Below are 12,040 nucleotides of genomic sequence, written 5' to 3'. Positions count from 1 at the left end.
ATCTTTTCCATCTCTCTTGAATGGAGGTGAAGAAGGAAGTACTTATATTCCACAACTCCTTTTTGCCTTACAGGGGAAGGGGAAAGGAATCACAGTTCATCATCAACTCTTTTACTACAATGAAAATCTTCCAGATATATCCACCATGTAGACAAAGGGTTCAGTTTTCCAAGGCCACTTTGTTAACTCCAACTATGGTTTACCACCTCTTTTGGAACATGGTACTTAATGTTTTTGGTTTCATTTAAAATTCTGTTATAGTCTTATATGTATTTGTCAAGGAGTAAAAAATCCCAGACCCTCTTAATTTCTGTAAATAAAGCCATGTGAATTAAATTAAGGGAAGAAAAATTAACAGGAGAAAAGACACAATATTTTTATTAGTACTTACATCATGGTACTACAGAAAAGAATGAAACCAAACAAATGGTTGGACTCAGAGCTATATTTTACGTTTGTTTTGTTTTGTTTTGTTTTGTTTTTTTAAATAGGAAAGAGGGTTTGGGTTTCAGGAGATGATAAACTGTGCTGTGGTTAAATGAAATGATTAGAAAATACATGGGGGAATCAATGGAAGGTAAGGCCTATTTTAGTGACGTCTGTTTATGTGAACTCATCTTGATGCTAACTCCTCACCTTTGGTAATGAGCATCCTTATTCTCTCTTATGGGGGTTTTAGGAAAGCTCCTTTCTCAAACTTATACTTCTTTCAGACATAGAAGGGGAGAGCAAAGAACTCTTCCTATATCTGTTGGTTCTCAATTGCCTTCAGCTCAAAATAATCCTGAAGTCAAAGTGGCATATTTCCAGGTGTCATATTCTGAAGTCCTTCATTTTCAGCATACATGATTAGTAGCTACCTTAGAAGATATTGAAATATAGTGAACACCAGTGCTTTCCAAGCAAGGACTTAATGAGTATTTTTGGCTTAGAACACTGGAACCAAGTTATGGTTTTACAACCACAAGCTTTTCAGTTGAAGGGCAGTACACAGGGACAAGTATTAAAATAAAATTAATTACTCAGTAAAAGACTAACTTTTCAGTTAATGTTGACTTTGAAAACTGTTGAGTATATGAACAAATTTCCCCATCATGTTTGATAGTGAATAACATTCTATCAGGGAAAACATTTTTACCCAAGTAAGGTGCACCCCCTGTGAAATGTCTTTTTAAAGACTTAAATTTTCCACCCTGTTAGGCAAAGGGCAGGCCACTCAGACCCGGAACACCAGGAAAGGAGTCTGCATTTTATTCCACATGAGATGGAAGGCTTTGGATGGTTTCCAGCAGGAGCCTCAAATCTGATTTTCACTTTTTGAAGTTCCCTTCTCAGCTGTTAGAGGGGAAAGGATGCTAGAGGACAAGAAGGACAGTTAGGAATCTGGTCTAGATAAGGCAGTGGTAATTTTAATATAGTTACTGCCACCAGGGAGCTGAAAATGAATCCCCAGAGTCCATGACTGAGGGTCTCACCTGAGGACATGAAATGCATCTCTCTCTGAAACAGAGGCGTGCGTCCTCAGTCAGGGTACACGCTAACTGGTTTTCCCTCACCCTCTTTATTTTTCCTTCCACAGGGCACATGTCCACACACACACACACCACACCCCCTCCAGTCAGGGTCACCTTGGTGCTTCTTTTCAATTAGACTGTGACACAGAATTAAGCAGTCGGAATCTTTGTCTCACGAATTCAAGGAATGAAATCCATAGACACAAGCTTGAGAGCAAAGTAACAGGATCTGTTAGAATAATAGAAAGAAAGCAGAGCTCCCAAGAGAGGAATGCCAATGGCTGTCTGTTGTCTAGGGTTTTTTAAAGGCACCGTTGATGGCCCGGCAAAGGTGATAGGTGGGGTGAGAGATGCCAACCTGGACCAATCAAGTTCTTCAAGCTCCTATCTTAAAAAGCCAATCAGAAGTGCATAATTTCAATCCCTAACTTACATCATTAAGAGAATGGGTCTCACCTGGTGGTTTGAGACATGTCTAGAAAAAAAAAAGCATTTCTGGTAGGGGTTCTGCTGGTGGTGGGCACTGCTAAGGGTGAGGGCAAGGATAACTAAGGAAGGGCTGCTATGGTGGAAGCTGTGAGGACCAGAAGCAGGTATTCTAACTCAGAAGAAATCATTGTGGGCCACACTGGCCAGGGGCAGCAAGTCACAGGATGTCTTTTAGACCTGCTATCTCCTTTTATGTTGGCATGATGCTCTCTCCTCCTCTGGTTCTTCTCCAAGGCCCCTATCCTGGCTGCCTATGGGAGACACATCTTCCTGCCTCAATACTAATTTCATCAACCTGGAAGACTACAAAAAAAAAAATCTTTGGCTATAAAATCTGCAAACACTTTGTATATAAGGTGCCAGTTATTCTTTTAACACAGGAAAATTTAGGCTTACAACACTATACTTTAGTGGTTACTACACCATTTGGTACCAACGCCTAGAAGCCCCCTGGGTTTCAAATCCTGGATCCATAACTTAATAACTGTGATGTTGGGCAAGTTTCAGAAATTCTCTTTGCCTCAATTTCCTAATATGTAAAGCAGGAATACTAACAGTGTTTTTTTCTTCACACAATTTTTACAAAAAATGAAATGCATGAACATTTATAAAATACTTAGCACTGTACCTGACATATAATAAACGCTACAAGAATGTTTGCTATTACCATCATTACCTACCTTTCAGAGCTATGAGAAGAGACAAATCATGCCCATAAAGCACTTAGCATGGAGGCTCACACATATATAGTAAGTGCCCAATTACCGCTCAGCTATTATTACTTTGCTCAAACATGACACAAATGTCAGCAATGACCCATTGTTTATTTTTTGCCTCTCTTGCTGGTTCTGATTTCTTTTTTAGCCAGTATGAGGTCGCCTATGTCTGTCCTTGTGTCTGAGATGAGTATATTTAACCCCAGGGCTAAGACAGAAGATATTGGAAGAGAAGCAAAAGTCACTGGCTCATTTCCCAGTTTTTCTGCTTCTATTGAAAAAATAAAAAGTACTTCCCATAGAAACTAGGTAGCATAGTTGAGACTTCAGCTGAGTTAAATTACTTGAATAGTTCATTAATTTTGTCATTCTGACATGAAATGAAAGCAGTTTAGGAACATGGGCCTTTTGGATTAATTAGTAAAAGAGAACAGCAGGACTTCACTACAGTTTTTACTTCATCTTTTCTTGTAATTATTTTGTTTAAGTTCATGTTCCATATAAACATATAAAGACACCTTATAATATCCATTCTGCGATAAAAGATGACTGGAATATTAGTGGTATTCCAGGGACATTTCGGGGAGAGGGGGAAAGTATGGATACTCTATTATTGAAAAATGAGAATGGAACAGAAGAGAAGGGGTTGAGGAAAGAGATGATACTTTTCAAATAAGGACAACTTAAGGAAAGAACAGCAACAAGAAGGACCAGTAGCAGCCTGCTCCATTTTAATGGCTGATTACATGTTTCCAAACTTCATTTTTATGGTCTTAATGTTCATATTATTACTGACAGCCCTGACTTCTATAACTTCTGCATGCCTCTTAAAGCACCTCTCCAATTCTTTGAGTTTTTTGAGGATATTTAAAAGTATTTGGCAGCAAGGTTTATGTTACACATGACAGCAAGCAAATGCTTAGTCATGCGATAAGAAGTAGAGACACTCCTGCTGCCCAGAGAAGCACTGCTCAGTTCGGAGGGGGTTTGTTTTACTTCTTCTTGTTTCTGCCAATTTGTTAGAATAAAACTGCCATTTGATGCCAGATTGGAAAGTCTGCCAAAACTTATCTTTAGCCCTAAAAAATATTACAGAGCCCCATCTTCTGCACACATATCCATGTTTGATGTCCCACCTTAAACTTGATGAGAGTAGATTTAGTATTCTGAACAGTCTACTGCCAGCCATGCAAAATCATGAGAGGGTCAAGAGAAGGTGGTGAACACCCTGAGAAGACAAAATGATGAACTGTCATAAAACTATAGAAGGTGATTTAGACAAAGGCATTTTGCTTACTCAAGATGATTATCTGGATATCTGATTAGTTGGGGGATTAATATTTATTAATCCATGAAATGTGTATCAGATACCTCACATAAATATATGGGTCATTCTTTCCTGCAACATTGTAAAGCAGGTATCATCATCCTTAAGGACAGAACAACTAAGTTTCAAAGAAGTGAAATAAATAGCCCAAGGGCATGCCATGTATTGGTGTATTTATAAAATTAAATACTCATTGAAGATTCGAGCCTCAACTAAGATTATTCTTTGTGCCCATCTTTCTATATGAGAGATATTAGCTCGGTATTCTTGGCCCCAAGTACAAGCTGTAGGGAGCTGAAGCATGTTTTTAGGTAGCAAGTATTACTCAGACTTGTGGAATGTTTCAGAGAGGAATGATATCATCCATGTGCCTGTATGCCACACATGCTGGTTATTTAAGGACTCGTAACAGAATCCCACTCATTAGGATCTGGTATTCTTATGGAAAAACAAGTCTAATCTTGGCTGGACCTCAGAACTCCATATCGGTTCAGGGTAAAGTCTTCCCACAGACCTATGGTGATAGACACTGTGCCCTGTCTGAAGAAGCCTTGAACATCCTGAAGCAGGGGTTGATCTGAATCCAAAGAGTTTCTATGTCCCCCAGTCTGACCATCCCAGGAGGTAGGTAACATGAACATATTCTCTCTTGCTTGCTCTCACTCTCTCTCTCTCTCTCTCTCTCTCTCTCTCTCTCTCTCTCTCTCTCTCTTATTTTTCCTTCAAATCTTCATTAAGAGATCTTTTCCTTCCTAATAGATTCTCTTGAGAACCATAGATAGGTTGAGACTGCTTCCTATTTATAGGAAGATGAAGAGATATTTTGAGTTATCACAATGACTTGTGGGCATTTCTGGCATTTAGGACCAGAGATACTGAATGTCCTCCAATTGTCTGGCAGTCTACACAAACTGTCCTCCCTTGTGTCACTCAGGCTCTGAGAGGAGCACTGCACTACATTCATTGCTCCCTCCTCTCTTGGCACTCATTTTTCAACAGCATATCCTCCCCACTACCACCAACAGTTTGTTCCAGTCAGAGCCTTGTGGAAGAAGAGAGGAAATGGATTATCATATCACCTCAAAAGGACACCCTACTGTTCTGAGTTCTGACCCCTTCTGTTCCAGGTTCCCCTTGCTTCCTGTTTCACTGAGAACTCAGTTTTTCACTCAAACTGATGAACACTCTATTGGCAGCTATTCAAAAGGCTACTGGTTGAAACTTTCAGCCCGTAGGGTTGACTTTTGCTGCCCAAAATCAGCAGTTATTGAAGTTCACTATGTACTGCTAAGTCATCTCTAAGGGTTCTTCCTTTTTTCCAATATGGAAAACATTTGTTCTGCCCAAAGTCATGCCTATCCCCAGTGTGGGAGTTGTCAGCTCTCCTAGCAGAGGGAGAGTTGACCTCTATAACTTACATTTTCAATAATAGCTTTGCCCAGAGAAATCTGGCATTACTCCAGTTCTGTCTCTTGCCAGACTCGTAGAAGCTAGAGGAGATGAAGATTATGACCTGAGCACATGGGTAGATGCAATGCTCCATATTAAAGTGGGAGGGAAATAATACCTGAAAAGCTAAGTCTGGAGAAAAGAATACCAGAGCGTCAGCTTTGACCTGCCTTGTTAAGTTTGAGATGCCTCAGACTCTAAATGGACATGTCAAAATGGTTATTGGCAGTTAACAACTCTTGTGTTTTTCTATTTGTGTATACATTTCACAAAGTCATAATTTCATTATGTGAATAAAGTTTATTAATTTATTTATTAAATCAAAAAGATGGCTGTTGGATCTATGAGTTTAGATTCCAGAGAGCAGTCAGGGCTGGAGAAATATGTTTCTAAGAGATAAAGTGTACTAAATATAGAGACTGATAAAGATGACCAAAGAGAGCTTGAATATAGGGAAAAGGGTATCTTAGGTCTGAGTAACTCCAACATTCAGAACTTCTGAATACTATATCATAATAAGCTCTGAATCTGACAAATATTACTAATAGGCAAACTTTATAGATATGATGCTAATGAATGAAGTGCTAACTTTATTAACTTCATTATTTTCTTTCACAAAAGAGTGAGATACTTGTAGTTACCTTCAAGTACTGAGATTATGAATGATTTTTAATTGTTTTCTTATCATTTTCTTTATTGTTTAAATTCTCTCCAATGAATATTTGACAGTTTTATAATGAGAAAAACACAAGCATTTAAAATAGTAATAGCCTCTACCTTATGTACAATGCATTTCAATACACCATCATAAGCCCATGAATACTTCATCACATTAGATATAAACTAATGAGAATTTCTTCTATAATAGTTCAAGATGAGCATTTCTTCTATAATAGTTGAAGATCTATGTCTATAAACATTTAAATTTTTTTTAAATGTAGAATAATGATGCCTTAATAAAAGTGATAAGACCAAGATGTAAACATGGTATTTTGGACTTAATAAAAACATATTTATTGAATCAACAGAGGGCCACAGCTAAAAGTTACCACACAAGAGCCTGTAGTTAGCTTACAAGAGCCTGTAGTAGTTTACAAGCATGTTCCTTATGTTTCTGTATGTTTTCCAATTCTCCAAATGCAGAAGGATAGCAAAAATGCAATCAGGGAAATAATTCTTGGCCACAACTCACATTCCAAAGAAAAGAATAACAACAACAAAATACCCAAGCAAAACCATCTAACCACATCCTGGTAAAAACCTTTAATGTGCTGCTAGGGCATCATCTGGTCCTCATCATTACCAGCTGTGACTTGCACACCCTGGAAAGCCCAGACTTAGCAATAGGAACTAAAATCAAAGGCCTGTGACAAGGCTTTGAAGTTGAATGTGTTTAGCAGCATTTTTAACTAAGGTGGTGACTAGAGAAATAAGAGAAAGGACAGATAGGACCAGTACCAGACCAAGTAGCTAGGTCCTATTTAAAAAATGATGAGTGATCTTTCCAAATCAGATAGAATGGCAACTTTCAGGTAGATCACAATAAACTTTCATTTTAAAAACATGTCAGTTTAAAGCCCACTTTTGAGCAGAATACATATGGGTGGGAAGAGGGGACAACAAAACCGAAGCACTTTATGAAAAATAAGGGAGAGATGATGAAATGCTTTGAAAATAATATGAACAAACATACCAAATATCACAGATGTAATGCGTGGTTCCTACAGCACATTCCACAGAAGAGCGGTTCCTAGGGATCTAAATCTGTGATCAAATAAGTTAATCAAGATAAGCTTATTACAACAGAGCTTTTGATACATGCTGTGAATCTGGCAGAAGGGTAATAATAAAAGCAACATCTTCCTAAAGTCTTTGTTCATGAAACCTTTTACCTGCAGTGTCTCAGAAGAATGTTGTTCCCAAAACACACTCTTGATGTATCCTTCACAGGAGAGATTATGGCCATGTAGGATGCATCAGGAAAGAATTCTGTGGAAACTGAAGCAGAGTTTTCAAGCAGGTAAATAGCTTGATGGAGGCCTGAGAGGAAGGCATTTAGACTGAAGGACCACACAATGGTTTCCAAGTTGAACTTGCTTACCAAGGATGAGAACAATCCATGTTTATGGAAGAAACACAGATTCTAAATGAGGTTTGATTGAGTGAGATATCTCTAAAAATATTACAAAAGTTCAAGCAACTCAGGTAACTAAAAATGTCAAGTAAAACTATGAATTATAATTATCAAGAGGTCAGTGACAAGATAGAGGGTACATCTTGAAGAATCCACTAATCTTATAGATAACATATCACAGAAGAGTTTTCCTAAATTGGTTTTCTAAATTATCATTCTGAATAATTCAAGAGTTGCTACAAATTTTTAATGACCTGAATATTTCAAAGCTAGAATATTTCTAATTCATTTTTATTCATTTGTCTCTATAAGTTTTTCTTTTTCTGCTGTAAGGCTGTATGCTTTATAAGACAAATTAACAGTACTGTTTAATGCATTTGTTCCTTCTGGAATCCAAAATTATCACCCATAAGGCAGAAATCCTGCCAATTATAATCCTATCCTCACAAGACATCATCAAAACGCTGATTCATACTGACTAAACAAGCTGCATATTAATTACTCATTTCAGTGTTAGCATGTTCATTTTATCTGGCTCTTTCCAAGGGAGGGAAAGATAAGGAGCTGCTGATGCTTCCAGGGCACTTCATTAAAATGCACAATGCAGCAAAAATAAGTTGCTTTTGCCCTTTAAATGAATTATGTAGAATAAACTTGTGAAAATTATAGTGGAAATAAAGGCTTCATCATTGGAAGTCAAAAGCATATTTTAGTCTACACCAAAAAAAATGTTTTCAGTGGCTCACATGTACATGTTATGTTACAATGGGTCCAGTCTCTAATTCTGTAGCTCTCCTTCCTCAGTGGAAGCCCCATTTCACTATTGTGCCATGTTTTGGTAATATTCAGGGTGAAAAAGAGAAGGTGACATAGTAGAAACTCATCTTGGGCTTAGGCTGTGTGTACCTGCCTGGGGACAAGAGGGCCCTTAGAACTAGAACTCAAGTCATGCCTCTTCTGGGACTTAGGTATATCTGGGTATAACTCGATAACTGAAGGCCCGGGAGATTTTGGAATGGAGGCTCAGAAGTCTATCAATGGGGAATTTATCCTAAGGGAAGAAGCCAAGATGATGACCTGATCCAGTTACAGATATAGTTACCAGCATGGGGTAAAGATCCCCATAGTAAACACTTCTCAGGACAATTGTGACCACGGTCTCCTGGACACATAGATAAACCCAAGGGAGGGAGTTGGAGCTGTAGTTACTAATTAAAATAATTATTTCAAACAAACTGTGTAAAATATCTTTTAGGATTCTATCTGGTCAGAACATTAGGCAATGGGAAGAGAATCTATCATCTTCACTCCTGCCCTTCCTGACAGAACACAGAGCAAGGCAGGTCAGCTGTCATGAAGACTCAGGTCTTCCTTGATGTTGAATGAATTCAATTGTCAATGGTGCTGGGCAGAGAAGCAGGAGAGACAAAAACAGCTAGAGAAGAATGTGAAGGAACATGAAGAAAGTGGGGCACAAGGCCGGGAAAGACAATGCAAAGGCATGTCAGAGAGACAGTGCTCAGAAAAGCAATGGCCTCCTATTAAAAATGAGCAGTATTGCTGGGAACCTTTGGGGTAAAACTAGCCATTAAGCACATTTGAGGCAGCCATTAGAAAATCCCAGAATTACTAGTAGGTGGACAGGTCCTGGGTCAAAAGTCCTTTGCCACCAGGGAGAGAAAGCCAGAAAAACAAGGGGAATTTGAAGCATTACCTCATGAGTTCTTCTAGCTGATAATTCCTAGGAGAGACATGTGGCATACATGAATCTTGGGAGAGTTCCCCTTGCCCATTTTTCAGTATAAAACAGAGGGCTTCAAACTGCCATTCTAGAGTGAATGTGAGGTCTCTGATAGCTGGTAAAATATGCTCATTTTCTTTCATTTTTCAAACCTCATGGGGTGTGAGGTTATCATGCTAGGCAAGAAAGAAAAAGGGAAGAGAAGTAGACCAGGAAAGAAAGCAACTGCTGTATATTAGTTCTTGGTTAGACGGTTTTTCCTTGGCCATTGTTTTTGTTGATTCTCAAGAGCAAATAAACAAAAATAATTAGGTCAAACATTATTATCACCATTTTATGATTTTTCAGGGAGATGGAGCAACTTTCCCAAGATCACATGGCTTCTGAGCATTAGAACTAAGATGTGAATCAAGGTCTATCTGGAAAAAAAAAAAAAAAAAACTATGCTAGAATCCCCCAGGCATGAGCAAGATGACCTGCTGGAGTACATAAGAAGAACACTAAAATTCTCATATAGATTTATTCTTGACTTATGCTTGTCAGTAGGTCATCTTAGCTCAAAGCAGACAATACCACACCTAGTTCACAACACACTCTGACAATTTCTTGAAGATTCCCCAGAACAATGTTACAAAAAGTGCCTGCTCTCTAAATGTTCCTATAGAGTTATTGAGACCTAAGTTCAAAGACTGAGCAGTGATACTACCCTTGGACCAAAGAATGGTTCTCCTCACTAAGGAAGGACAGGAGTGTGAAGCAAAGAAGCTGCCACTTGCCTATTGACCAATTTGGTGGCCTCAAGATGTCACAACCACATCAGCCTCTCACCTGGAGGTGTTATCTTAGTTTCTCTGTCCCTGAATCTTTATGTCTCTGAATATTTGAAACTACTGACCAGTGCCAATTTCTTGAAAGTTTTAAAAGTTTTTATTATTTTGATCTATTCCAGGACACTGCACCATGTGAAGTCAACAATGTGTTACTTGAAGTCAGAATGATCTGGATGTGAGTTCTGGTTCAGCTTCTCAATATTGTTCATTGACACTGCCCAAGTCAATAACCTCTCTGAGTCTCCATTTCATCATGAATGAAATGTAATGGCTCACAAGTTGTTATCTCGAAGGTTATGAAGATCATTTTCATGTGAACATTGACTTCTTCTTATTATAAAGTTTTCAACTGCTTTAAAATGGCACAACTTGGGCTGCATTTCCAGTAGCGACAGCAGGAATCCGGCTGTTGGCGGGCGTCTAGACCTCGGTGGAGGCGAATCCGGCGGGAATCAAAGCCATCAGAACTGCCACCATGACTGTGGGCAAGAGCAGCAAGATGCTGCAGCACATTGACTACAGGATGAGGTGCACCCTGCAAGATGGCGGTATCTTCATTGGTACCTTCAAGGCTTTCGACAAGCCTATGAATTTGATCCTCTGTGATTGTGATGAGTTCAGGAAGATCAAGCCAAAGAACTCCAAACAAGCAGAAAGGGAAGAGAAAGGAGTCCTTGGTCTGGTGCTGCTTCGAGGGGAGAACCTGGTCTCAATGACAGTAGAAGGACCTCCTCCCAAAGATACTGGCATTGCTCAAGTGCCACTTGCTGGAGCTGCTGGAGGCCCAGGAATTGGCAGGGCTGCTGGCGGAGGAATCCCAGCTGGTGTTCCATGCCCCAGGTCCTGCAGATCTTGCGGAACCAGTCCGCGGGGTTGGTGGGCCATCCCAACAGGTGATGACTCCACGAGAAGAGGCTGTGTTGCAGCTGCTGCAGCTGCTGCCACTGCCAGTATTGTAGGAGCTCCAACCCAGTACCCACCAGGCCGTGGGGGTCCTCCACCACCTATGGGCCGAGGGGCACCCCCTCCAGGCATGATGGGTCTGCCTCCTGGTATGAGGGCTCCCATGGATCCCCCAGTGGGGATTCCCCCTGGACGAGGGACCCCGACGGGCAGGTCACCTCCAGGGATGCGGCCCCCTCCCCCAGGGATGCGAGGCCTCCTTTGACCCTTGGCCACAGAGTTATGGAAGTAGCTCCACAGAGGCGTGGACCCGATCCCCCAGAGCCACGTTACCACAAACCTGTTTGTTTGTTATGCAGTTGTTCCCGGAGTCTCACCGGATTGTCTGGTTCCAGCACAGGGCCCCCTCCCCGGGAATGCGCCCGCCAAGGCCCTAGACCCATCTTGGCCCTCCTCAGCTCCCTGCCTGTTTCCCGTAAGGCTGTACATAGTCCTTTTATTTCCTTGTGGCCTATGAAACTGGTTTATAATAAACTCTCGAGAGGAAAAAAAATGGCACAACTTGTGGGGCTGACTGTGCTTCAATCCACATTAATTCAATAGAATCAAAAGTGCTACAATGGTCACTTTTGAGGTCCTATTTGCTTTCCACATACTGAAGTCCAGAGTTTTCAGGACAATGATACCATCTGTTTTTAAGAGAATTCAGGACAAATAAATGTATCATGACACTTTCTGGGCTTTGCCCAAAAGTTGAAGTATTTTCCTACAGTTTATGCTGAGTATCATTTTTTCTAATCCGATTTACATAAATATGTAAGTTAAAGGATGAAAGTTATGAAAGAATGTAAGGTTAAGAGCCAACAGAAAATTTTTGGAGGTACCACCAAATACCTAAGGAAGGGAGGATGGATTTCTAAAGATCCTTCCAAAAGAA

General features: G+C 40.0%; 1 pseudogene; it reads left to right on the top strand.

Annotated features, from left to right (window-relative positions):
- Positions 1–10,536: 10,536 nt before the first annotated feature.
- On the top strand, positions 10,537–11,518 carry LOC124980868 (small nuclear ribonucleoprotein-associated protein B-like; annotated as a pseudogene).
- The last annotated feature ends 522 nt before the right edge of the window (positions 11,519–12,040 follow it).

Source organism: Sciurus carolinensis, chromosome 3 (genome assembly GCF_902686445.1).
Source record: "Sciurus carolinensis chromosome 3, mSciCar1.2, whole genome shotgun sequence".
Taxonomy (NCBI): Eukaryota; Metazoa; Chordata; class Mammalia; order Rodentia; family Sciuridae; genus Sciurus; species Sciurus carolinensis.
Note: the sequence above shows the minus strand (reverse complement) of the source record. Positions and strands in the feature narration are given on the sequence as shown.